Below are 27,667 nucleotides of genomic sequence, written 5' to 3' on the forward strand. Positions count from 1 at the left end.
AATTCCTATGCTGAGGTCCTCACCCTGAGCACCTTGAAATCTGATCTTATTTGGAAATAGAATCACTGAAGACATAATTAGTTAAGATGAGGTTGTATTAGAGTAGATTGAGCCTCTGATCCAATACAACCACTTACCCCATACAAAGGAGAAATCAGGACACAAATGCACCCACAGGGAGAACACCAGAGGAGAAAGGCTGAGAGCTGGGTGATGTTTCTCCATGCCAAGAAATGTCAAAGACTGCAGGCAAACCACCAGAAGCTAAGGAAGAGGCATGGAACAGATACTTCCTTACAGCCCTCAGAAGGAATCAAACTTGCTGCCACCTTGATTTCAGACTTCTAACTTCCCAAACCGTGAGATGATAACTTTCTGTTGTTTAGGCCACCCACCGTGTGGTGCTTTGTTATGGCAGCCTTAGCAAACTAATACAAACCTCAGTGGAATCTATAGTTTTCTTGAAAGATGTTTCTGAATCACATGCATTAAGAGACTGATGATCTCAGCAACTTCAGTAGAGAATACACCCAGCTTGTTGAGTATTTCAACACGACACTTGAGAGAAAATAGGGGAAAACTTTGCTTTTTGAAGAGCAAATTGTCCTTTTCAAAAATTGCTTATAATGAGTGCTGGTGAAGGAACTGAATAGAAAGTACAAGAGTTTAAAATATTGGTAGTACAGTACTTGGGGATTCATGAAGTTCTTGGGACACATTTGCAAAAACTGAGGCAAGGGCTTCTGTACAAAGCAAAGAAAATAAAGTCCAATAAAGAATGTGAAAATTGGAGTTCCCGCCGTGGCACAGTGGTTAACAAATTCGACTGGGAACCATGAGGTTGCGGGTTTGGTCCCTGGCCTTGCTCAGCAAGTTGGGGATCCAGCATTGCTGTGAGCTGTGATGTAGGTTGCAGACAAGGCTCAGATCTCTGGCGAAGGCCGGTGGCTACAGCTCTGATTAGACTCCTAGCCTGGGAATCGCCATATGCCGCGGGTGCAGCCCTAGAAAAGGCAAAAAGACAAAAACAAACAAACAAACAAAAAAAACCAACAAAACAAACAGCAACAACAAAAGGAATGTAAAAACAAGAAAGAACTATGAGGGGTTAAGTGTGAGAAAAATCCCATTGTGAGGTCAGAGAAGGAGGGAGCATTTGAGAACTCTGAAAGAAGCTCTATCAATCAGGCTCCAGCCAAGCAAACAGAAGGGAGTTAATACCAGGCAATGGTGATTCAGGTACTGAGAGGCTAAAGAAGATCATGAGGCTTTCCACACCATGCTGATGTAACCTAGAGGTCAACATGGGCTGCTTGAGGAAGAAGCTACCATCCCCCAGGCGGACAGAGGGAAAAAAAGAGAATCTGGAAGAAGGAGCTCTCTGCAGCTGGTGATCAGATCTCTCAGAGGAGAAGTGCTAGACCACCTGCAGGTAGTAGACCACTTAGAGGCTTGGTTGTTTTCTCAGACCACCCAGAGGGGCATGGCTGGGTGTTGGACTAGGGTATAGCTGACATACCAGACACCTGTCTCCTAATGCAGGTGGAGTAAGTTGAGTCTGCAAGTTTCCACATAAGTTGAAAGCTGGAGCCATAGTTGTCTAGAAGAGCAAGACCCAAAATGGAAACCAGAAAAGAGTCCTTCTCGTAACTGGTCTCCTTCTAGTCCCATGGAAGTGTTTTCCACTGGCAAAATATGCCCTGAAATTGGCTGGTAATAGAAGGTGGGAAAGGTACTTTCTGGAGTTTTAATCCTAGCTTCTCAGAAAAGAATAAGGGAGGGGCTTGGAGGCAATTGGCAACAGATGCAAAGGTGTAAATGTTTTGATTTTTTAAAAATAGGGTAAAAGAGCTTATTTGAAGTGCCTGGGCATAGGCAAAGAGTTTGGAGTGTAGGGGAAGGTCAGTCAATGGTTTTGATCCTCTGGAAGGTGTCAGGAACGGGTCTGGACATTGGAGACATTAAAGCGAGCAAAAGGGATCATAGTTACCTGTGGACTATTTAGTTTGAGGAACAGGTGTGTATAAGGGAACAGTAGGAAACTGGACTAACAAGGAAGAATAGATGCCTGGAACTGTATTCTAGAAAGCTTGAGCCACCAGTAAGAGGGAAGTACCTATAACCCAATAACCATGCCTAATCTTCAGCGTTTTTGAAAATAGGTCTGCATATCTGTCAGTGGGTTAGTAGCAATAATTTAGAGAACTTCATAGAATAGGTTCACTTTTTCTAATGGTCAAACTTATTTCATTATTGTTAACACCACCACCATCATCATCATCATTCTTGTATTGCTTATCCAGCACTGACTTACTCTGAGCAAGAACCAAGCACTTTCCTTACATCATATCAAACCCTCCAGACGATGCTATGGAGTATGTATTCTGACCTCTCTTTTATGTGGGGAGAAACTGAAGAGCAGAGCTGATAAGTTATTTGGTCAAAGTCATGTTGAACCTGGATTCAAAAGCAATCCAAATTCCCGACTCCAAATTCCTTTCTCTTAAGCACTGCACTCTACAACATCTCAGGAAAGTCATCCAGACTCACACATTCTTTCGCAATATTCATCAGCAAGGTCATTTCAAGATTCAAGTACCACCTGGCAACTTGAGCCATCTCTCCAAGTTCTTAGCTCAGCCCATTTGTAATCCCCTCTGAGTATTACTTCCCCTCCTTCTCACTTTTTAAAGGTTTGTCACAGTCCTCTGAGATGACAGGCTGAATGATGGTGATGAGAATGTAGTAATATAAAGTCCATAAACAGGAGAGGCTGCCAGGAGTGGGCAAGGAGAGGTTTGCAGAGGACGCACCTGAGAGAGAGCAGCCCCAGCTGTTTTAACATATGTGGGAATTACCGGTGTGCACACCCACGCAGAACTGATTCAGAAGAAAGGACAGTTAAACTCAGAAATACAAATGTATGGCTATGGGCTATAGTGGCTCTCTTTCCTAAGCCTTAATGGCTTGGCTCTTTATCTTATACATATAAACACAATAGACAAAACCTTCATACAAACAAGCAGCAGGTGCACAGGTATTTTCTTGCCAAGATATTATGCAAGTAATAAGCCAAGCTGATCAGTGTAAGCACACATCCATCGGTTTCACTGCAGACGGCGGGTGGAGGAAGGGAGCACTGAGAAGGCAGGTTAAATTAAACCTCATCTGGTTTACAGAAGGGCCACTTATTGCCCAGAGCTGGAAGCTGCCCAGGGACACAAGAGGTGTAATTGCACTGAAAGAAAATCCAGAGCTTGTGAATACCAAAATGTTTAAGGCTTTATGAGGAGTTTGCACACAAATGCAAAAGGATTTAGAAAAAAGGAAGCAATTATAATAATCCTAATAGCATCCATCTAGTACAGTGCTGAGTATTTTGCTTGTATAGATGCATCGTCACCTCAACCTTAGAGGATATGTATGATACACTATTTTATTGATACAGAAACTGAATCTTAGAGATGTAAAGTAGCTTTCCTAAAATAGACATATATTAGATATATAGCTACATAACTATTATAGATATAGAAAATGAGATGTAGAAAATAAATTTTAATCTAGAGCTACCTAAATTAGTAAGTACTATAACAAACTCACATATCTCACATCTTGATTGCTGTAGATTTTTGAATTTAAAACAATCAGATTACTTATAAACACATACTTTTTACTCTAAAACAACTTCATCTGTTTTCTTGTTTGTTTGTGTGTGTGTCTTTTTGCCATTTCTTGGGCTGCTCCTGCGGCATATGGAGGTTCCCAGGCTAGGGGTCCAATTGGAGATGTAGCTGCCGGCCTACACCACAGTCACAGCAACGCAGGATCCAAGCCGCATCTGCAACCTACACCACAGTTCATGGCAATGCTGGAGTCTTAACCCACTGAGCAAGGGCAGGGATCGAACCCGCAACCTCATGGTTCCTAGTCAGATTCGTTAACCACTGAGCCACGACGGGAACGCCCTTCATCTGTTTCTAAAAGAACCTACTAATTGTTAAAATTTCTAGCAAACACATGTTTGGGGGTATGATATGTTATGACCAGTTTGAATCTCATTTAAAGTTTGATGCTTATATTTTTCATTTTTTAGATACATCAGAAAAAGTTGGTTTGTCCTACCTGAAGAGTTTAAGGTAAATTTATCATGGTCTCTTTTATTTATCCTGTAAAACATTCAAACTCTAGGGCAAAAGAAATTTAAGGTGCCCATCCAGGGCAAATCCTTTTTACATTCTATGTGGGATATCATGTAGATAAGCCAAGAAAAGCCACAATAAAATAATTTTGCCAACATGAGTCATAATGTCTTAACATATGCATCCTGATTTGTGCATTCGTTTTATTTTTTATCATCTTCCCCTTAACCCCTATGCATATTTTATGTAACAACATAAAGTATTAAAAAAAATAGATGGATCCTCCATTGAGATTTCTCATCCTACTGTACCTTTGTGCATTCCCCTCTTCTCTTTCATTTCCTTTCCTGCATTTCTTTCTTTTCTTTTCTTTTTTTTTAGGGCCACACCCACGGCATATGGAGGGTCCCAGGCTAGGGGGCAAATCAGAACTGCATCTGCCAGCCTACACCACAGCCACAGGAACACAGGATCCGAGCCATGTCTGTGACCTACACCACAGCTCAAGGCAACGCCAAATCCTTAACCCACTGAGCGAGGCCAGGGATCGAACCTGCATCCCATGGATACTAGTGGGGTTCATTTTCACTGAGCCACAATGGGAACCCCCCTTCCCTGCATTTCTTAGTTGTACTTGAACATACAGTTTGTTCCGCTTCTCTTCAGCAAAGCTTCCTTGTCCTCTCCAACTGGGTTACATGTCCATCTCAGATGTTCCAAGAGCATCTGGGCAAGTTATTACTATCATTGCAGTTTAGTTGGGACAGTAATGGTAGAAATAGTCCATAGCAGTACTAGGATGCAGTAGGACTAGCAACAGTGCAGTAGGGCAAAAACGGTAATACTAACATCTAAACTTACATCACCAGCAGCAATGGTATTTGCCATGAAGTGAACACCTCCTATGTACCACACAGGATCAGAAGTTTTAAATATATTAATTCTAATGGAGTTCCCATCATGGCACAGCAGAAACAGATCCGACTAGAAACCATGAGGTTGCAAGTTCGATCCCTGGCCTCACTCAATGGGTTAAGGATCCGGTGTTGCTGTGAGCTGTGGGGTAGGTCGTAGACACAGCTCGGATCTGACATTACTGTGGCTGTGGTGTAGGCCAGTGGCTACAGCTCCGATTAGATCCCTAGCCTGGGAAGCTTCATATGCCATGTGTGCGGCTCTAAAAAAAAGACAAAATAAATAAATATGTTAATTAATTAATTCTAATTCACTGAAGTCCCATGGATTAGCATGAATTAATTTCCCCATTTCACAACTGAGGGAAACCAAATTTCTTTCCATTTCTCCTTTGTCTGTTGCTATTTCTTCCTTATTAGCTCTTATTTTCTGTCTTTATGCCACCTCCTTTTCTCCTTTAAGCAGTTTAGATATACAGATTTTTTTTTTCCACAAGAATTATCTTTTGTATTTATGTTGGTGCTTCTGTTTTTCTGATGTCTTTTTTTTTTTTTTTGTCTTTTTGCAATTTCTTGGGCCACTCCCGTGGCATATGGAGGTTCCCAGGCTAAGGGTCTAATCAGAGCTGTAGCCACCGGCCTACACCAGAGCCACAGCAACTCGGGATCCGAGCCGTGTCTGCAACCTACACCACAGCTCACGGCAACGCCGGATCATTAACCCACTGAGCAAGGGCAGGGACCGAACCTGCAACCTCATGGTTCCCAGTCGGATTCGTTAACCACTGAGCCATGACGGGAACTCCTGTTTTTCTGATTTCTATATCATTGATTTCTGAACTCTTTCTATTAAATTCTGTCTTTCTTAGGATAATTTTTGTTTCTTTTTAGACAATTTGAGCCCAGATAATTTATTTAATTTTCATATTTTATTAATGCAACTATCTAAGCCAATGGATTTCCCCTGATGCAATGCCTTAATTGGGTATCATACTATCCAAATTCATATCTCATTAATTCTGAGGCGCTCTTTTTAATGTCATTTCAACCTGTAACACTTCTTACAATCAAGAGATGCCTTCACCAAAGGATGGACATATGGATCTCTTCGCACGCTAAGCTCCACTTTGAGCAGATTCCAGTGGGTATCAGCTAGGCTGCAGTTCTGACACAGGTGTCACCCAGAGCGTGCATAGCCACGGGAAAGTTATTTCTGCTATCATCACTCCAGTTGAGTTATGTCCCTTACTCATGCTGTAAGAGCCGAGTTTAGCTCCTGCTTTCCAATACCTTCATTTTGTCAACTGAAAGTATTCTACGGATACCTTCTAAGAAGATCAAGTAAGCAGCATTTTAAAATGTGTGTCAATGGCTTGGAAGAAAATTCTGGCAGTAACTGTGGACTATTTTCATAGGTAACACACTTGGTGGTATAGTGGATGAAATATTCCAAGGAATTAAAAAAAAAAAGACTTGTCACAGTTTATTGGCAGAAATTTTCTTCTTTTTTTCCTTTTTCACCCACACTCACAGCGTATGGAAGTTCCTGGGCCAGGGATCGAATCTGAGCCACAGCTGCAACTTAATGCCACAGCTGTGGCAACCTCAGATCCTTAACCCACTGTACCAGGCAGGGATTGATCATATGCCTCTGCAACAACCGGAACTACTGCAGTTGGATCCTTAACCTACTGCCCCACAGTGAGAACTCCCAGAAAATTTCTTCTTAAAGAAAATAAAATAACTATGCAACCCACAACTGACATTATCTTAAATTTGATGAAAAATTTTATTTGGTATCTTTAAAATTATAATTTGCTAGAAATTTACAATTTTGTTTTCATTTCTATTTTGATGAATGTGTCTTTAAGAAAGAATTTTGAAATCTCCAGGCTACACTGTTTCTTTCTTTCTTTTTTTTTTTTTTTTGCTTTCCAGTTTTGTATTTAATATCTAGCTTTATCATATAGAGACCAGAGAATGTGGTTTACATTATTTATATGCTTAAATAATCTACTTAGCTTTTTTTTTTTTTTTTGGTAGCTCTTAAAACAGTCTTGTCAAAAGATAATAAGGTAATTGTCTTTTGAAGGAATGGAATCCTTTCATACTTGGTAGAATTTAATTTAAATATGGCTATAAATAAAATTCTGCCACCCTTGGAGGAAAAATTAAGAGAAAGAAAGAACAAGATTTGAAGGAGAGTGATTGTTCTTAGTTATTGACGTCTAGGCAGTAGGCAGTCTAGGAGTCTAAGACAGAACATGCGCTTGAAGAATTAAATAAAATAAATGAAGAATTAAAGAGATAAGACAGATTTGATGATGGGAGTCTTATTCCCAGTCTATCCATTCTCTTCTTCCTGTGTTTTTGCCTCACTTCAGCATTTTTAGTGTTTGTGCCTTAAATGTTTTTCATTTCTGAGATTTCTGTGAGTTAGCTCTACTATTGTTAACCTAACAACCTTCTGTAAACATATTTTGTATCAATTCACTCTTTATATATCTTTGCTTTTAACACTATCCATGAACTGATGGAATGATGCAATGCATGGCATGAAATATGGCAATTAAAAAACTTTGTCTCTGAATCTTCTAGGATAATTTCCCTTATCCTTTGTACAAAAGGATAGACACTGTATTAGTAAATGTTTTACACTTAGTCTGGTACCTGAAGTAGAGCTAATATTACCCTCAAACACACTGCAGGGAGATAAATCATAGAGGTGATGGTTTGGCAACCATAGGGCTTGAATGAGGAGTCACAGGAAAAAGTAGACAAGAGGTTAGAGATCTAACACGTATTGAATGAAGAATCCAAGATGATTTGGAAATCTTGAGATAGGAAAGTTTAGGGCCAAATCACTTATTCTGTTTTGTATCAAGGTCAATAGTTGCTACATTAGGCGTCAGATTTTCAAGAATTTAAGGAGGAAACTACTTTTCTCTACAGTTTCTTATACTCCCGAAAAATCTGATTATTGAAAGAGAATAATGTCCAATACTTTGCTTTCCTTTTTTCCCCCCTTCAGCTTACCTCTTAGCAGTTATTCAGACATAATTTAAATTTCTGATTATGTACATAATTAATTGTCATTTCCACAAGGTACTACATACAGACAATCCCTAGATTCATTGTCCTAGTCTGGTATTCATTGTCAAATATTTAATTCTTTTTTTTTTTTTTTTTTGTCTTTTTGCTATTTCTTGGGCCACTCCCGTGGCATATGGAGATTCCCAGGCTAGGGGTCAAATCGGAGCTGTAGCCACCGGCCTACGCCACAGCCACAGCAACGCGGGATCCGAGCCGTGTCTGCAACCTACACCACAGCTCACGGCAACGCCGGATCATTAACCCACTGAGCAAGCGCAGGGACCGAACCCACAGCCTCATGGCTCCTAGTCGGATTCGTTAACCACTGCGCCACCACGGGAACTCCCTCATTGTCAAATATTTAAAGCACATTTTATATTACACTCTTCATGTCACAGTTTCTAACAAGCCCAATTTATTTCATTAACCGATTATAGAACAGGTCCATGTGGATTTGAGAGTATGAAATCTCTCAAATTATTTAATTTTAAGATAAAAAAAAATGCCAGCTTCTATTTATTGAGCATTTTGTCTGTGCCAGGAAAAATGGAAAGTGAATATAAATATTTTAAGATTGTCAAGGAAACTATTAACACTTGAATAGGTTAATATACTCAATGGCACACAAATAGGCAACAGCAAAGGGGTGGCAAATCAAGACTACTGGGTTGAAAGTGGAACAAGAAACTAAGGAGCTGTCATATCTTATCATAACCCAATAAATAAATAAATACCATTAAAAAAAAAGACTGTTGGGCTGCAAAACCCATGCTGCTACTAGACCCCAAGATGAAAGAGCTGAGAGACCTCAAATTACAGTGTTGTTTTTTAAATGTTCGAATAAGTGCCACAGAACAGTTTCTTATGCTATAAGACATAGTGAAGGTTAAATGAAGGAATGTGAGAGGGACCATGCCAGTCAGCCTCACCTACCTGGCACGTGCAGGTTTCCTGTACTTGAGTTCCTTTCCTTCCTCAGAATGAGTAGCTGGTGCTGATAAGGGCCTCATCATGCCTGCCTTTTCTTCCTTCTATGCTTGGGGCTATTGTATACTTGCCATACTTCTAGAAGTGCCCACGTTACTGAATTCTGGACAAGGGAATATGAGCGGATGTGATATATGCCACTTTCAGAAAAGCTCATCCAAATCTCCTGCATGCAATCTTCCAATTCAGCGGACCAGTGGAAATGCCTTGACAATCACTTTTAGAAGACGGTAGAGTCACAAGAGAGAAGCAGCTGGGGTCGGTGAGCTACGATTTGGAGGAAAGGTATTTAATTGGGTAAATTTTGGTATAGAGACAAGCAGGAAGATAAACTTCTATTTGGTTAAAACCACTGAAATTTTTGAGATCACCCCTCACAGGAACTGGCCTGTTGTGTTAAGTTATGGATGTCTACTGATTGAAAATAATCCAAAAACCCTTGAAAAGTTTTGAACACCAAAGCAGAAACAAAAGACCTGGCTTGCACACTAACTAAAAACCAAAGTCCTAAAATTGCTTAATGCACACAGAATTATTTGAAATTCTGTCCAAAGTACATGAAAATTTATTTCAGAAATGAATTACAAGTCTCTGATTAGTGGTTTATCAAAATTTTCAAAAATTTGGAAGACTTCAAAGTTATCTATTTAATTTTGATTATTTTATCAAATTATTACTTTCTTCAATAATATACTTTTCTCTAACCCTTGAATTAATAACAGTTGAAGTGCTATAATTATAATTATCTAACATTAATATGCTAATTTCTTCAGAGATTATACTCAGTTGAAACACTTAAGGTTTTAACCACTGCAGATTTAATTAGGTTAATTAAAATACTATTGTATTTTATTTTTACTTTACAATTGCTCCATTATCACTTAATGATTTTGAGAATTGTAATAGAATTTATTATTTACTGAGCATACTTCTTTCCTTAAAATATTAGTTTTAAGGTTAAGTTCATTAAAAAATTAATCAGCTGCCTACCTACTGCAATTTTGCCTATGTTTTCTTTAGTTTAATAAATTCTACCCTATAAACTAATGCCGATTTATTCTTCCAGTCATGACCTGCATTAAACACTAACAAAACCACTTTAGCTAAAAGGTGTTTACTTGTACTTTGCATGTGCTTTGCTGAATGCTAACCTAGGACTTCAAACCAAGCAGTATGCCATGTCTGGGAAACTTTTGACTCTAAAAAGGAAAGCCACAGTAGTCTTGAATGTCAGTTTATAAAGAATGTATAGATTTCAAGACTCTTAATGACCTGGGGTCATGCAATATGTATTTATATATGACTGAGAGAGAGTCAAAGAGGAAAGAAGAAAGAAAAGAGGAAGAGATAGGAAGTGAGAGAGCAAAATGCAAGGATTTAAATATGGCAGATTCTTCAACACAGCATTCTACCCATTAGGTGAATGACCAAGAGTAAGTGAACAAGAGAAAAGGAGGTGACTCTGCTGCTTGCCCATGTCACGTCACAATCTGTTGCTTCACATATGTGACATGACATGGGCGAGCAGCAAGTCATCTTTCAGTCCTGAGTATGTTTCTTTTCTTTTCCTTTTTTTTTTTTTTTGTCGTTTTGCCATTTCTTGGGCTGCTCCTGCAGCATATGGAGTTTCCCGGCTAGGGGTCTAATTGGAGCTGTAGCTGCCGGCCTATGCCAGAGCCACAGCAATGTGGGATCCGAGCCACGTCTGCAACCTACCCCACAGCTCACAGCAATGCCAGATCCTTAACCCACTGAGCAAGGGCAGGGATCGAACCCACAACCTCATGGTTCCTAGTCAGATTCGTTAACCACTGAGCCATGACGGGAACTCGATTCTGTCTTTAATCATATGTACTTTCCCTACCTCTTGGCACCCAAGGATAAGCCAATGACCTCACATTGTATTCAACCAAAGAAACACTGACCTTTCTCCAGCATGGAGATGATATATCCCACAGTGGATTAATTCAGAGGCAGTCCCTCAGTAATGTTGCACCTTGTTAAAGTACCTTGCACTGACTTGAGAATACTACTGTTTTGCATATTGCAGGTGCTCAAAAACATCTGTAGAAATGACTTAATGAGTCCATAAATCAATGCTACTCTCATCAACATTTATTTCTGCTCACAGAAGCCTACATTTTTTATTGTCTGCTCCCTTTCCAACTTAAACAGTTCTACATCAGAGACTCTAAGGGATCAACTGATTTAAGGCTGTTTCATATAAAATATCTTTTATGAGGTAGAAACCCAAGAAGCATGAAAATCCACTGCTCTCCTTTGCTTCCCTAGGCATACCATAAGCCATGGCCACATCAACACTAAGCCAGAACACAGTGTCTTATATTTACTGACAATGCAGAAAAACAAATTTAAAGCCATAGTGCTGTCTGAGCATAACACAAGGACAAGATGAGCCTGTGAATGTATCCAAAAGAAAGAGAACTACTTTGGAGAAAAGTTGACACAATAAATTAACTCCATCCCGGAGGAATACATTATCATTTGCATCCTTTGCATGCCTTGCTCCCATTCAGATTCCTTTGTGCCATGTTAAATATTGATTTAATCTCATTTATTCATCTTATTTGTAAACCGCTTGCTATGCAGCCTATTAATTTGTTTTAAGTGAATTACATATATTCATTTATGTATTTATCTTCTCATGGATTATTTATCATAATTCCATGTTTAGAATTCTAAATGTAGTAACCCACTAGAATCAGCTACACTAAACCACCCTGCTTTTCATTGCTGAAAACTCTTGAACTGTATTGAGGGCAAACTATATTGATACTTTCTATATTCTCAAAGCCAATAGATAATTCAATACATGTTGAATACAATGCCATTCTAGTTATTATTCTCCATAAACTGCCTTTCAGCTTAGAGATAAAATTTAATTTAACTAAATGTTTCCATCTATCCTGACTCATGTAGCAGAACAAGAATATATTACATGACGCAAATTACTTTTGAAAAATAATTTTTTTAGTTAACTTGGGCATAATCCAGTAAAACTCATAGTTTTTCATACAGGAACTCTTAGATAAGTTGAGGCCCATTATGTTTTACATTAAGAACTATCACCTGACACCAACTACTACTAAATATATCATTTCCAATTATAATAACGAGTGCTTAAATCTATGCTGTAATAAAATATCTTTACTGGTATGGTTGAGTGGCAATATCTTTTTACCACTGAATTTTATCCAGGTAATTTAAAAACTACAGGCGTTCTTAGTATAGAAGTTCACAACGTTTGGAAAGAAAAAGGAATGAATCTTTACTGAGCCTTGACCTTGAGCCAGGAATTATTTTAGGCCTTATTTATCTCACTTAGTAGCCATTGCACCATCTTTAAGTGTTATTGCCCTATGTTGCACATAAAGACACTTCAGCTCAGAAAATTTAAACACCACATCCAAGGTTATACTGTTAATAGGCAATAGTAACTACATTTCACTCTGGATGTCTTGTTCTAAAACCAGCTCTTATTTTTTAAGTTAGTTTTGTTCAAGATATTTTTTTAAAAAATAGTTCCCTATGAAGTAAAAAATTATGCCTTAGTGGGAATGTTTAATATTAGATAGAAATTATTTTTAAGATAAACATAATATTACTGAATAAAAATTGCATTTACCCTAAGGTGACATGGAACAGTCACTCTCCTCTATGTAATTATGTAAAATGCCTCATGCAAAGTAAACAAATGTTTCAAAAGTGATCATTCTGAGCATTCCCCCAAACTCATCATATTGCAATTGCCAAGTGCACGTTTAAAGAATATTATTCTATAAAAAAGATGTGACGTCCCAACATGCCTTTCCTCTCCTCTAGAAAATCAACTCAGCCACTGTGTCAGTAAGTACTTTATACACTATCAGGAGGGGCCATTAAAGATATGGTACACAGAAATTGGATTTCCTTTCTTGAGTATCATGGTGAAGAAGGAGAGAGAAAAGGCAAGCTGGTGACATTTGTGCTTTTGTAAGGACATGTCACCTCTTCCAAGAGCAAGTGACCAAGTTCAATGAGTATGCTGAGAGTTTATCCATGATAACTGACACTCAACTGGAGCTCAATTTAGAAACTCTAGCACATGTTCAATTTATTTTCTGCATTTCACTCTGTCATTCTGAATGACAACATTTAGTATAGACCTGCAGAGAATATAATATCTGTTTCTGAAAGGCTTAAGTGAAACACCATTCCATTTCTAAACAAATAAAAACAAACCCCTTGGTAAAAGAATGGCGTAATAACAGACCTGCAGGAGGTTTATTTTGTGATTTTCAAGGGAAGTGACAACTTGACTAATTCACAATTCTAAATCGAAAATATCTTTCTTATTAGAAAAATTCCATGGCTCCCCTCTCCTGAGAAATCTCAGAGGGACTGCAGATATTTTTTTGGATGCATGCTATTGATCCATAACAAAATGTACTGAACTTTGCACAATAAAATACACAATATTTTTGAGAGGAAAGAGAATAGAAATGAAATGTATGAGTGTTTGGTCCTAGTCTTACAAAATCTGTGTTCAAATTCTGGCTTCGCCAAATACAAACTATATGAACTTGAGAAAAGTATTTTCAAAGCCTCACCTCTTATATCTGTAAAATAGGGATAATAAATAGTGCTTATTACATTTATACACAGTTGTTTAAAGGCTTAAGTGATAGAAATGATAGAATACACTCAAAGCTGTTTTTCATAGGGTATTCAACAAGAAATTTTTCAAAAAATGTTGACTTTCATTATTATTTGTACAGGGTGGTTCAGGCCCTTGCATTTTCTCTTGGTGACCTGCCTCCTTCAGTCTGTCCATCCTAAACACTTGGCCAAATGTTTGTGATCATATCATTCTCCTGCTATTTACCTCTTAGGATTACCTACTATTTATACATAGTGTTGTTCAAACTTTAGGTCCTGGTCCACTAATGAGTCCTGAAATGAATTTAATGATGAGTTGGAATGAAATTTAAAAATAAAAGAAGAAAGGATAGAATAGGATGGAATGGAATGGAATTAGAATGGAATGGAATGGGATAGACCAGACACCATCAGAGCACATCATGCATTGTAAGGATAAAGGTTATTTCTGAAAATTTTTATTACAGTTACTGTGTGCATGTGTGTATGTCTGCCAGTGTCTGTGAGTACATACATACACTGCATTACAGTGAAATATATATTCTTCCTTAGGTAATAATCCAAAAAGTCTGAGAAGCCCTGGACAGGATGACACTCAAGCTTTTGAGCTCTGCCAGTCTTGGTCACTCTATGTTCATGACCCAGTGACCAGAAAATGAACAGCATGCATTTTGCTTCCTTTATACTTTTCAGGTGGGATAAATAGTTTAATATGATGGGAATTGGAGTATAATAAGACTCAGGGTTGTATAAGTTGGTGATTTTATTATCTAAATTTACTGGTTCACTTGTGGAGATGTATGTATGTATTTTGCTTTTTAGGGCTATACCTGCAGCACACGGAAGATCCCAGGCTGGAGGTCGAATTGGAGCTGTAACTGCCAGCCTACACTACAGCCACAGCAATGCAGGATCCTCACCTTTTGTGCAACCTACAACACAGCTTACAGCAACCCTGGATCCTTCACCCACTGAACGAGGCCAGGGATCGAACCTGCATCCTCATGGATACTAGTTGAATTTGTTTCCATGGCACACAACAGGAACTCCAAGATGTATATATTTAGACTGCAGGTGGTAATAGTCTCCTATCATTGTGCTTCCCATTCCATTCCCACAGGGGGAAAAAAATGAATATGATTTAATCATTGCTAAGTATATTATGAACCAAGAATGGAACAAAAATGGGAGTTTGACAATTTCTATTGCCTAAAATTTTTCTATAAATGTGAGAATAATGGTCTTCCACTTGTTGAATGAAAATATTTCTCTGCGGAGATGCATTTTCAAAGCAAAATATTTCCAACACAAATCTATGTATTCAACTTGTAAATAAACCATGAAGACAAGATGCAAAGAATGAACACAGGGCATCTGGTATAAAAATATGATGCTCCTGAGATAAATGAGAAGTCTCCATTTTACAGTTAGATAGTCACTCAAGTATGATGAGGGTGCTTTTGGGGAAAGGATGAGAACAAAGAGGCCAAATACGTTAACATTAATGTGGACATCCATCCCCACAGTTATTCTTAGTTTCAAAGATCTTCATTGTCTTTCCTTCCTTGTAATTTCAGAGAAATCAGGGTAACTGAGGATTGGCCATACCATGAGGAACTGTCCTAAATCAGGGCCTTCACAGAAAATCTGTAACTGCCCTAGTTCTAACTAGTAAGAGAGAACTCTTCTGCAAAATCAGACTCATTGGATAAGCTTGTGGTATTTTCTTTTCCCCTTTAACGAGAAACTGCCCTCAGAACAACCAAAAGTGAATTTTAATGCATATCCATCATCTTTAAAAACTGAATACAAATAAAACACTGTGAACAATTTATAAGCACATTCATTCAAGACTTACAGAAGTACTTAGGGCCAAGGGCTTTATAATTTGATAAATCTGAAGTTTAAATGTCTGAGTTCAAATGCCAACACAACTGTTTTGTAGCTTTGTGACTTTGAAAAATTACTTAGGCCTTCCATGCCTCAATATTCTCACGGGTAAAATAAGGATAACAATATCTACTTTATAGGGTAGAAGAGATGCTTAAATAAGGCAATATATATAAAACAGTTTTGCCAGGACCTGACATATAATAAGTACTCAATAACCGGTAGCTATTAAGGGTGAGAACAGTCATAAACATAGGAACTGGCTACTGAGTACAATGCCAGGAATATATACTTGGCCTTTCATAAAATAAATTACATTAAAGAAACTACTTTAAAATCAGCTTTTAAAATTATGATGTATTATTCAAATGCTATTATAATATGAATTTATATATAAAGATAAATGTACATGGCTGAAATATTGAACAAAGCCCATTATAAAAATGCTTGTATTTTACCCATTTCTTCTGAGTTCCAAGCAGAGAAGAAATGAGGAGGAAATAGAATGAGGGGGCCATTTGACCTCATTAACTTGAGAGACAGAAACTGTGTTATCATGACACTGAGAAGTTACTTACACAAAGTGAATCAAGAGAGTTTATAGGATAATGACTCCATATATATATTTTATAGCGTATATTATATTTTATATTATATAATTATATTTCATTGTAAGGTTATTTTTGTGGCTTTAAATTTCTAATTTTTTTACGTTTGTTCATTTACAAGCACAAAATCCATCTCATTCATCTTCATATCACTATCACATGATAGCTAGCCAGTCATTGGATTTATAATAAATGATACCGATATATGATTTTCACAAACGCTTAAAAAGAACTTACAGCTGAGCAATCTGCCTAGCCCATGGTTCGTGAGTAGCAGGAGGATAGATCATTTCTTTCATTTTTTTAATTTTCTTTTCCCACTTATCACTTGGACTTTAGGGAGAATAAAGTTAGCTGAGAACTTTTCCTTCTAGACTTAGATGGTAGGCCTAAAAATTTGTTTCCCTTTAAAAAATAAAATCAATTTTTGTTATAGGCTTCAAGTCCCCTTCAAGGAGATCAAGTCCATCAGACCTTCTTTTTTTAACCTGTGCACATGTGTGAGTTCTCATGCTCTCTCTCTCTGAAAATGTACTTTAATAAATTCGTAAAATGTTCACCATTCCAATGCCTTGCTATGGCAAGACAGGAACCGAGGAAACTGTGACTCTATCATTTTGAAAGACATCATCTTTTTTTTTTCATTTTTTTGAAGTTTTGTTGAAGTGTGGTTTGATGACAATATTGTGATCATTTCTGCTGCACAACAAAGTGATTAAATTACACATAAGCACATAGCCATTCTTTTCCAGATTATTTACCCATATGGTTATCACAGAATTTTGGGTAGAGTTCCCTGTGTTATACAGCAGGTCCTCAGTTTTTAAATTTTTTTTTGGCGGGGAGTGCGGTGGCGGCGCACTTGCAGCATATGGAGGTTCCCAGGCTAGGGGTGGAATTGGAGCTGTAGCTGCCGGCCTACACCACAGCTCACGGCAACGCTGGATCCTTAACGGGCTGAGCGAGGCCAGGGATCAAACATGCAACCTCATTGTTCCTAGTCGGATTCGTTTCCATTGTGCCATGATGGGAACTCCGTGTTTTTAAATTTTGTCTAATTCATAGAAGGCTACTCATGTCAACCTAAATTATACCACACATTTACCCCCAATTATTCTAATCATAGAGAATTCACAGGCCATAACAGAATCTGCTTTCAAGAAACTTATAATCCAAATCAATAGACACACATAGATTTAATAAAATGACAAGGCAGAATATGATTAAGTGATAATTTGTATAATTTATCAAATTAGATAGTATAGACAGTAAATTGCCTCAATTAACAATAACTACTATTTATTAAGTACCTGCCGTTATAACAGATCCTCAAAATAACCAATTAGCTGACCTTCTTCCCAATTTAGAAAGAAGGCGGCTTAGGCTCAGAGACTGCCTTGTTCCAGGTCACACAGTGAGTGAAGGGCAAATCCTAGATTCAATTGTGGGTCTATCAGCCTTCAAAGCTTGATTTCTTTCCACAATACTTCACTGCAGGGATAACAAGTTGGAAGGAACAAGATAAAATTAAAAAGGAAGGAAGGAAGAAAGGAAGGAAGGAGGAAAAAATTGTAAAAGCAATGAGAGAGAGAGAGGTAGGAATTTGAAGAAAAGATAAAATAACGTATTGAATGGATTTGAACTTTTGTAGAAGAGCAAGGTGCATTACTTTCTCCAAGCAAGCCTGACCATTTCCTATGATTGACTGTTTCAGTTTATTTCATTTTCAAAGAAAAAAACAAACCAGGCTGCAGAAGGCAAGTGGCTCAAGGGTAGAAAAGGGGTAGAAAAAAACCATTGAACAAAAGCTGAATGTGATGCATCCTGACGCTTAGCACAGGACTTGGCAAAAACAGGTGCTTCATAAATATTTCTGGAAGATACAACAACAATAGCAAATATGCATTCGGTGCTTACTGTGTGTCAGGTACTGGGCAAGTATTCTGGATTATTAACTGATATATTTCTCATGAAAAGGCTGCAAGGTGGTCATTCTTCTCATCTCCATTCCCCATGAGGGATGAAGAAATTGATACTCAGAGGGAGTATGCTACCTGCTCACCTCCAAGTCAGTGGAGAACCCGGCCTGACCCAGGAACAGATCTTACCATTAGACTTCGCTCAATTAATGGAATAATCAGGGCTTTCTTAGCTGATTCCAATTACACTTGAAACAAATTTTACTTTGAAAGTTGATTTTCAAGACATCCACTGCTTTCATAAAATAAAAAACACAAAACAGAAATAAAGAAGAAAAAATTGAAATGAATTGTGCTACATTTCATTGTAAAATAAGATTGAGAACTATTGAGCCCAGCAGATCTGAAGCTTCCTCTTTCCCCTTTAAGCACCATGCTGGTATGCTGTGAGGAAAAGTGGAAAATATACTTGAAAACTCATCAGTAACATATATTACAGGAAACCTTTCTCATAAAACAACTGTGTTTGAATATATAATAAAATCATTTGTGTATAAAGTCCATTATTCCAGAAATCATAAAAGAAACTTCCAAGAAGCTTAATTTATTGACTGTTATTTTATGAAATGAGAGTATTGAAGAGAATGCAAAACTTTGAGATAATGGAATAGAGACGCATAAGAAAGAAATCCAGCTAATGAATGTCAGTTTGAAAGACTGCAATGGACCATGATTATGACTTAATTGAATGATTACCAATTATAGTAACTGATAAATTTAACATTTACCTAAAAAGAAGGTCTCCAGTTTTTTGGTGAAGATGAGAAGCTACTTTTTAAATTCATGAATAACAATAGCACCAACTAAAGATAATGCACACCTGTGCCACTGTACCAACTATTCATCCACATTGTGTCATTTTGCTATTTCTTCAATGAGGATAAGTATCAATATCTCTTTTGTATAAAGGATGAGACTAAGGTGGGAAAATTAAGAATGTGACCTATACCTATCCTAGCAGCATCCTCTACTTTTCCTTTGTAGCATGTTTCCAATCATAAATATTTACTTGTATAATTGTAATTTAAAGTCTTTATTCATTTTAGACTATATGTTCCATGAGAGGAGGAATGGTGGATTTTATAGATCTCTGTATATCCAATGCCTGGCTCATTATAGGTGCTCAGAAAATATATGTGGAATAAATAAATGAGTACAAGTGGGGAAGAATGAGTTGCAAAAATTTATATGCATAAACCATTTCATCCTGGTGTCCTTCCCAGTGTCTCACTTTGGGTGAGTACATGAGTAGGAAGGTGATAATAGTTAGAAAGAGCAGTGAGATCATGAAACTTATAGGCAGAGATGAAAAGAAAAATCTAAAGAAGGTGCAATAAGAGCTAAACAAATGGCGTCTACAAAGAAAAGCTTCAAGATAGGAGATCTCCCCTTTGATACTAACCAACTTATTAGAGACTCTTGACAAAGAATAGAGAGAAGGTTCAAAAACAAACAAACAAACAAACCAAAAAAAAAAAAAAAAAAAAAAAAAAACTTACAACATGGAGCCTAAATCAATCATTAGACACTTTGGTAACATTTCTTTACAATTGAAAATATATTCAGCTTCCAAAGTCCATTTATAAAAATATGGTTTTCCAAGAGTTCCTCTGTGGCTCAATGGAACCTGACTAGCGTGCATGGGGACTCAGGTTTGATCAACTGTTCTCGCTCAGTGGGCTAAGGATCCAGCATTGCCATGAGCTGTGGTGTAGGTTGCAGATGAGGCTAGGTGGTGGTGTTGCTGTGGCTATGGCATAGGCTGGCAGCTGCAGCTTCAATTCGACCCATAGCCCGGGAACTTTCGTGTGCCTGGGTGTGTCCCCCCCAAAAAAATATGGTACTCCTGATATTAAAATAAGCCTTAGATTCTTCCTTAATACAGAAAACAAGTAACCATTGTTTATGTGTGTGGTATTTAGAACCCAAGCTATTTTTTAATTGTCTCAGCCTCATTATTTTAAAGTAGTAGTTCCCATGAGGTGCCCTTAGTATCATTATTTACAAAAAAAAAAAGCAAAAGCTAAAGTCTTATTCTCCCTAGTCAGGAGTCAAATGGTATTCACTTATCAGTAAAATTATCCTTGTCCTCAAGTAGAAATCACTACCTGCTGTGATATTTTGATTTACAATAAGAAATAGATAGTTGTTCTTTGTTTCCAAGTCTGGCACAGAGCTCTTAAAATATTTGGAATTCCTAAAATGGTGAGAGCAATATTGGTGTCTTTTGTTATGTTAACGAGGTCACTTGGGGACTGCACTTAAGGATGGTTGCCAGGAGAACGGACCATGTAATTAGAGGGTGGACAATTTCAGTTTCACCACCTGACTTTGAAGAGGATAGATGGGGATGGAGGTTGATTTAATTACCAGTGCCCACTGACTTAATCTATCATGAATATGTAATCTAGTCTCCATAAAAACCCAAAAGGATGAGGTTCAGAGAGCCTCTGGGTTGGTGAGCATTTGAAGGCTGGGAAGAGTGATCAGCTGGAAGAGCATGGAAGCTTCACATTCCTTCTCACATACTTTGCCTTATTCATTTCTTCCATCTGGCTCTTCCTGAGTCATATCCTTTTATAACAAACTGTTGATCTAGTAAGCAAAATGTTTCTCTGTGTTCTGTGAGTTGCTTTTGCAAATTAATCTAACTCAAAGAGGTCGTTGGGATATCCAAACTACGCTGGTTGGTCAGAAGCATATGTGTACATAATTGCCAGTTTCTACCAATGAAATAAATTTATTGAGCCTCTATTTGAATTTAAGGAATTCAGGAACCTCTCTCTACCCAATACTCCCAGGAGCCATGTTTATCAACCACATGTATCTACCATGCTATACATGGCAAGTGACATGTCAAAGACTGGTATAGTGAGGGAAAGTCTCAAAAAACACTTAATTCCCAATACTTTGTCACTGATCTGCCCTTCTCTCTTTATCACTGCAAGTCTCAAACCAAAGGAGGAAGAAGAAAAATTCTAAAGCTAATTAGGCATTAAGGTTTTGTCTCCTTTCCTTTGATAATCCATAATATAGAAAACCCACCTAAGTAGGGCAGGATCAGAACCCTTATATATAAGACTCTGAATTACCTAGCTTTCAAATATCTTATGCAGAATATTTCTAATTTCTATATCTTTACTTAGAGAGAGCTATGATCCTAAACACAACCACCAACCAAAGAAGCATTAGGTGAAGTACTCTAAAACAGCAATCTGGTAATGAAAGAAATAAGAAAACACATCATATAATAAGCAACATTGACATCTACCTTGCCTCTAGGAAATACTGTCTAATGTTTATCCAGGAATGAGGTTTTGTGTTTATATGAATAGTCTTACTTTGTGTTTGTACATTACAGTAATAGATTTTAGACTTCAAATCCCCTTCAAGGAAATTAAACCCAAAAGCCTCTGGTCATGTCTCAATGTAATGTCCCTTCCCCCACCTTGAGCAACCTAGGCTGCTCTCTCTCTGCTTGGAAAGGAATGTGGCCCGTTCCTCACTCTGCCTCTATATAACTCGTTCCCCAAGCAAATAAGGTATCCTGCCCAAGACCAATCAGAAGATCAAATATGTCCCATACAAGATCAAACAAACAACTCTCAGCTCTTAGGCATGGCATGGGGGGCTGTGGCAACAGAAATCAAGTTCCCACTCAGGTGTGCAGTGCAGGGATGTAAAAACAATTGTAAAGTGAGGTGAGCTGTCTTTTTCACCTGTGCACACATGTGTGCTTTCTTTCTCTCTCTCTGAAAATGTACTTTTCACTGTAATAAATTTGTAAGATGCCCACCGTTTCAGTGCTTTGCTACGGCAGGGTGAGGACCGAAGAAATTGCAATTCTATCATTCTGGAACAAATTCTATCAGATCTCTGTAATGTCAAGATTCTTCAATCATAACTTGGAATATTCCTTAATTTTTAAATCCATAAGTATCACAGAGTTAATAGAACTAATCTTTTTTTTTTTTCATTCAATTGGAAGTTGTTGAGCATCTCTTACTATGAGCCTAGTGAGCTGTTAGCACTGAGAATGGGATAAAAAATTGTCTTCAGTAGAATTAATGCACAAAGGGGAGGATATATATATTCATAAACATACATACATATACACATACATACATATACATATATATAATACACACTTTGCATTTAGGGTTGGAAGGAAAGTTCGGCAAGTTCTAGAGAAGGTAATAGCTGAACTGAGTACTGAAGGACAAAAATGGATATGAGGCATAGTCTACACCACAGTCTAATTGGGGAAACAAGACATAAAACAGTAATGAAAAAGAGTTGAACTAGATAAGCAGACTCAAAATACTGTAAGCATGGGAGGTAAGTAATAAGGAGCTACATTGTAAAAAGTTGCCATTTATCTAGATTTTAAACTGCATATGAGATTTGAATCATCAGAGGACAGAAGGTAAATTTTGCTCCCTTTGGTTCTCTCCCCAAATTCCTAATTATCTTCAAGATTCCTTTAACAAATATATAATAACTTATTAAATATTTCTATCCTCTTCTAAACTGTGAATTACAAACGGATAGAGGCCAGGAATATTTTCTTCTCCATCTCACTGCTCTCATTTCTAGCATAGTGCTTGTTAAAGAGTGTATGCTTAGTAAATATTTGTTAAACAGTAGAAGAAGTGAATTAATAAACTGATTTCCTAAAGATGCAAAAAAAATGTAAGGCATTTTAAAACAAACTCATGTTTTAGTGAATTGATAATTCTATAAAATAAAATTTGGGGGAGCAGCAGGAATTAAGAAAGTATTAATTAGAAAGTAGGAACAGACTGCTATTTGCATACCTGGCAAACTTTTTTTTTTTTTTTTTTTGTCTTTTCTTGGGCCGCTCCCACAGCACATGGAGGTTCCCAGGCTAGGGGTCGAATCGGAGCTGTAGCCGCCAGCCTGCGCCACAGCCATAGCCACAGTGGATCCGAGCCGCATCTGCAACCTACACCACAGCTCAAGGCAATGCCGGATCTTTAACCCACTGAGCAAGGCCAGGGATTGAACCCGCAACCTCACGGTTCCTAGTCAGATTTGTTAACCACTGAGCCACGATGGGAACTCCAGACTTGGCAAAATTTAAACCCACTATTGTTGAGATTTTTTGAGTATGAAAGTAATGTGATGGAAAACATGTAGCATAAGGGTTTGCTCAGGTCATATGTGACAAAAGAGTCAAAGGGAGAGTGACTACAGTCAGCTGGGGTCCCACTCAGTCTAGCTGGCAAGGGACTAAGCCCTGTTCTAAAGTGTTTCAGTGAGGGGTGAAGAGGGAGGAAAGGAATGGCTAGCAAGCAAAAAATCATTTGTCAGTAAGATGGCTTAGACTTGACTTGGTAACTGGAAATAGCTACAGAGCTTGCTGGACCCATGGCAGAGGAAACTGCAGGCTGCTTTGTTTAATAATTTCCAGACAGTGACAACAGCACATTAAAACAAGTACCAGGACCCTCTAAGATTGGACATAGACTGTGCACTCATGAAGCTGGCTCTGTTGGTAAATATTCCATATGAAGGAAGGAAGGAAAGAAAAAAGAAAAGAAGGAGTAAGAAGAAGGATGGAAAATAAAAGATTTAGAGAATGTGTTTGTCCATATATTCATCAAGTTGTAAGACATGGATGAACATAAATTCAAAATAGCCTTAAATTATACAGTCTGTCAGTCTGTCATGGCTTTCAAGTCCCACTAATATGTAATTCTAATAGGTTATTTCTGTCTTCAGTGCACACTAGTGGTTATTAGTTTATTATTTTGTAGAGAAAGGGAACTATATAAGATATTTGGACTACTGTATCAGTAAAGTTATGCTCACAAAGAAAATCAGCTTCTATCCTCACCTCAGCATCATCAGAGCAAAACAGTTTAAGCCACATAAAGAGAAACAGTGTTAAATAAAGGAAAGTAATTATCCCACTATCCCACTGAATATTGTTCAGCTCAGAACCACTGTGGCCATATACTGTATTCAACTGTAAAACATGTTGACTTTTAATGTTTCATCTTGAGTTTCGTAGGTTTTCCTCAGACAAAGGGAGATACTGACTGATTGACTGACTGTCTGATTGATTGATTGATTGATTGATTGGAGTTTTGAAAGGCCCAGCTAGCTTTATTAGGGTTGATAATCATTAATGGGCAAAAACAAGGACTTAATTATTTTGGATTCTTCTTAATGGTGTTTTAAATGATTTTGTTCATGGCTGTTTGTATTCCAAGAATTCCTGAATCCAACCTCATTCTTGAGTTCATCTTCATTATAAGGTACAGGTTTATAAGAAAGCTGCATCTTCAATTTTCTATTTCATTGAAAAAGGAATAATTATAATTCTTCTAGCAAAGCAAACATGCATCCACAATTAGAAATATTCATTCCTGTTTAAGGATGCAGCAAGAAATGAATTATTGAATGAAAAACAGGTCAGGATTTTTTTTGGATTTGGGATGGAAAGGAAGAAACAACAATCCAGGGCTAGGGAGAGTCTTAGTTTCTCTTCAAATGGAAACCTCACGGTTGCATGGTATGTCCACTGAAACGAGATGAATAGGAAGGAAAAACACACATGTTTATTGAAACCTCCATATTATAACCTCCCAAGAGTTTGGAGCAATCATGTCCAATCCATTTCCAGCACCTTTTACCCTTCTCTAAACTGCTGCATTGCATGTATTCTTCTTTCAATGTAAATAGCTTTTACTCTTCTCGTAAAGTGGAAAAAAATTAAAAATCCTACTACTCCGTAAGTGTTGGAGCCAGGAACAAAGGGAGTGTTTGTATAAACACACTGGAACTATAAATTCAAGAATGGAATTTTTAATTTATGCAATCACTACTAGGCTGAATGCCCATGCTGCTTAAACTTTACCCTAAAATTGCAAGAGTTAAAAATGTGATGCATTTATTATCTGTGAAAAAGCATAGATAGGGTGGCAGCCTCGGGTGGTTTTGTGGTCTGGGTACTGGGCTTGTGTGCTGACAGTCTGTCAGTGTCCTGTTCCTTTCTTAACCTTAATTAGAATTCTCCATTCAGAGACTGCTGTCTGTATCACTCTTGACACACTATGGTCCCCAGAACTGGCACAAACCTGCCTAACCTCGTCCTCATAAAATGATTCATTACATTCCCCTGCTGTTCCCCTTTAGCACTGCAGATTTGCACCCATCTCCATGCCAGGTTATATTTCCCACCGTCCCCACTGCCCCACAACACACTCAAACCAGCTGGTGAAAGTTTCCAAGCCTTGCTGAAGAGGACATTTTTTGATATATCAAGACAGACACATGTCCCGCTGTGGAACTATGCCAAGACCTGAATCAGGGCAATTTGTCCAATTCTCCGAGTCACGGAGATTTTGAAAACTCTTGTTTCACAGCAGCACTAACCTCATGTCACCAAAAAGAGAAATAAGGAATTATCACTGAGTGAGTCACACGGAGGCCGTTCTTCCCTGCTGAAGAATCATTGTTTTCTAGCGGTGTCAAAATAAAACAGGAAGCATTTGTGTTAACAAACTGTTAAAAATCTATCATCCATCAATTTGCTGACCTAGTATATTGTGAGGCTTATATATGATTGCTCTGTTGGAAGATAGGAAACAAGGCTTGTGGACCAGTTGAAAGGGAAATAACTTGAGAGAGATGATGCCGTGTTTCCTGTGAGCTAAAGTCACTCCACAGGATCACTGTGAAGGGACAAAGGCAGTTATATTTGTTCTGTGAATGAAGCTGTATTCTGTGCTGTATGTGTCCTGCCTCATTGAATCCTCAGAGCTATACCACATGTTGGGAAATTGTGATACTATTTTAGAGATGGGGGGGGACACAATAACTCAGTATTTCTTAAATGAACTACTAGCCAAGGTTGCAAGATACTTCAATTGACAATAATAAAAACAACAAACGAGAAAGCATCATTGTTATAAGCAAAGGCTTTGGGTTGGAAAACATATGATTAATTACTTCATGACCTTGAGCAAAGTCTAACCTTTATTAGACCCATACTAGTATCAACCGGCAGGGCTGCTGAGAAGACCACACAAAAGACACAAAAGGCTTAGGGCCATGTTTGGCAGAGAATGAGGCTTTAGTAAATGCAAACCAGCTTTAGAACTTATAATGGGGAGGGCAGGAAAATGAAGAAGGAGAAAGAGGAACAGTAAAATGCAATCAATCAATCAGTCGGAACAGAACAAAATATGGGTGAATATTTAATTTGAACTTGGAAAGGAAAAATGCTACCTAAACTTAGTAATGGAAGATATCGCAAGAGATTTTTTAAAAAATCAATAGAAGCGTCTGCATAAAAATTTAAAATTTCTGCTCAGAAGGACTAACCATAAACAGAATTAAAAGGCAAGTCAATCATAATTATAGGCACGAATTATTTGGATAAGAGCAAAGGAGAGTAATTAGAACAAGAGAGTATATCATTTCTGCTCCCATGGTACTTAGCATTTAACTGGAAATTGAGACCCCAGTCACATAAAATAATTTATAATTACAAAACATCATACATATGCAAATATTAGAGGGGATTAATTATGCATATAAGTCTAGCCAAACATTGGTAAAGAAACAAGCCACACCAGATGGGACCAATGCCTGGAGTTGAATGCATCACATGACATCCAGTTAAGTGTAAAGAACCTTGTAGGTTCTTAATCCATGTACATTGCACAGAATTTCTTATTTGTCCCATAGGACTGGACTTTATAAGGCCACAGCAACACCCTATGTTTAGCCATTTTTGTCAGTGTTTCAAAATACATACCTACATTTTATGAGGATTTGGGCTTGAAAATGCCTAAGGTCACAGGCCTATAATTATACCTGATCTCTTTTTATTACGCTTAGAGGTTGTGGTGCCTTAGAACACAGTTCTGTCTCTAGGGCAAGCTGATAGATGTATAACAAGCAGATTACTTTCACTAATATACTTTAAAACTCTTTAATGCATTTTTGCCTACACAACACTTTGTGCTTTTTCAACTAAGTTTCTCAATTTATAGTCTGATCTATCCAACAGTTCCTCATAAACAGTAAACAATTTATAGTTTCGAGGTTCCCCTCACTGGAATTATATTCCTATCTAGGTCGTCATTACGTTCCCACTTCCCAATTTGTTTTTGCTCCCCTAGCTCTGACTTAAGAAGCAAGCAAGCTCTCTAGTTGGACAGGTTTACTACTTTAAGAATATATACCTCTCAATGCTTTGTTTAATTAAAGAGAATTTTTTTACTAATAACATTCAGACTTAAGCATTCTTCAGACAATGAGATATAACGCTTCCTTGGCAGCTTACCTAAGTGCAGTTTCAGAATAAAGAAATATGTGGCCATGAACCTGCCATGTGGCTTATGTATCTCCCTGAGATCAGG

The 27,667-nt window shown here is 37.7% G+C and overlaps 1 protein-coding gene and 1 long non-coding RNA gene across 4 annotated transcripts in view; one reads left to right on the top strand and one right to left on the bottom strand.

Moving 5' to 3' along the window:
- The window catches only part of KCNIP4 (potassium voltage-gated channel interacting protein 4), a 1,125,192-nt gene that overhangs the window by 748,755 nt on the left and 348,770 nt on the right, over positions 1-27,667 (bottom strand). The gene's annotated exons all lie outside the window — the stretch shown is intronic.
- Positions 23,096-26,581, top strand: LOC146400340 (uncharacterized). Its single transcript, XR_014812241.1, has 2 exons — positions 23,096-23,163; positions 23,998-26,581. It is a non-coding gene; the product is annotated as an uncharacterized LOC146400340 (long non-coding RNA).

This window comes from Sus scrofa, chromosome 8, assembly GCF_054392235.1.
Source record: "Sus scrofa isolate SSC_HxYL_T2T_F1_AM1 chromosome 8, Sscrofa_HxYL_maternal_Yorkshire_Landrace_v2.0, whole genome shotgun sequence".
Classification (NCBI taxonomy): domain Eukaryota; kingdom Metazoa; phylum Chordata; class Mammalia; order Artiodactyla; family Suidae; genus Sus; species Sus scrofa.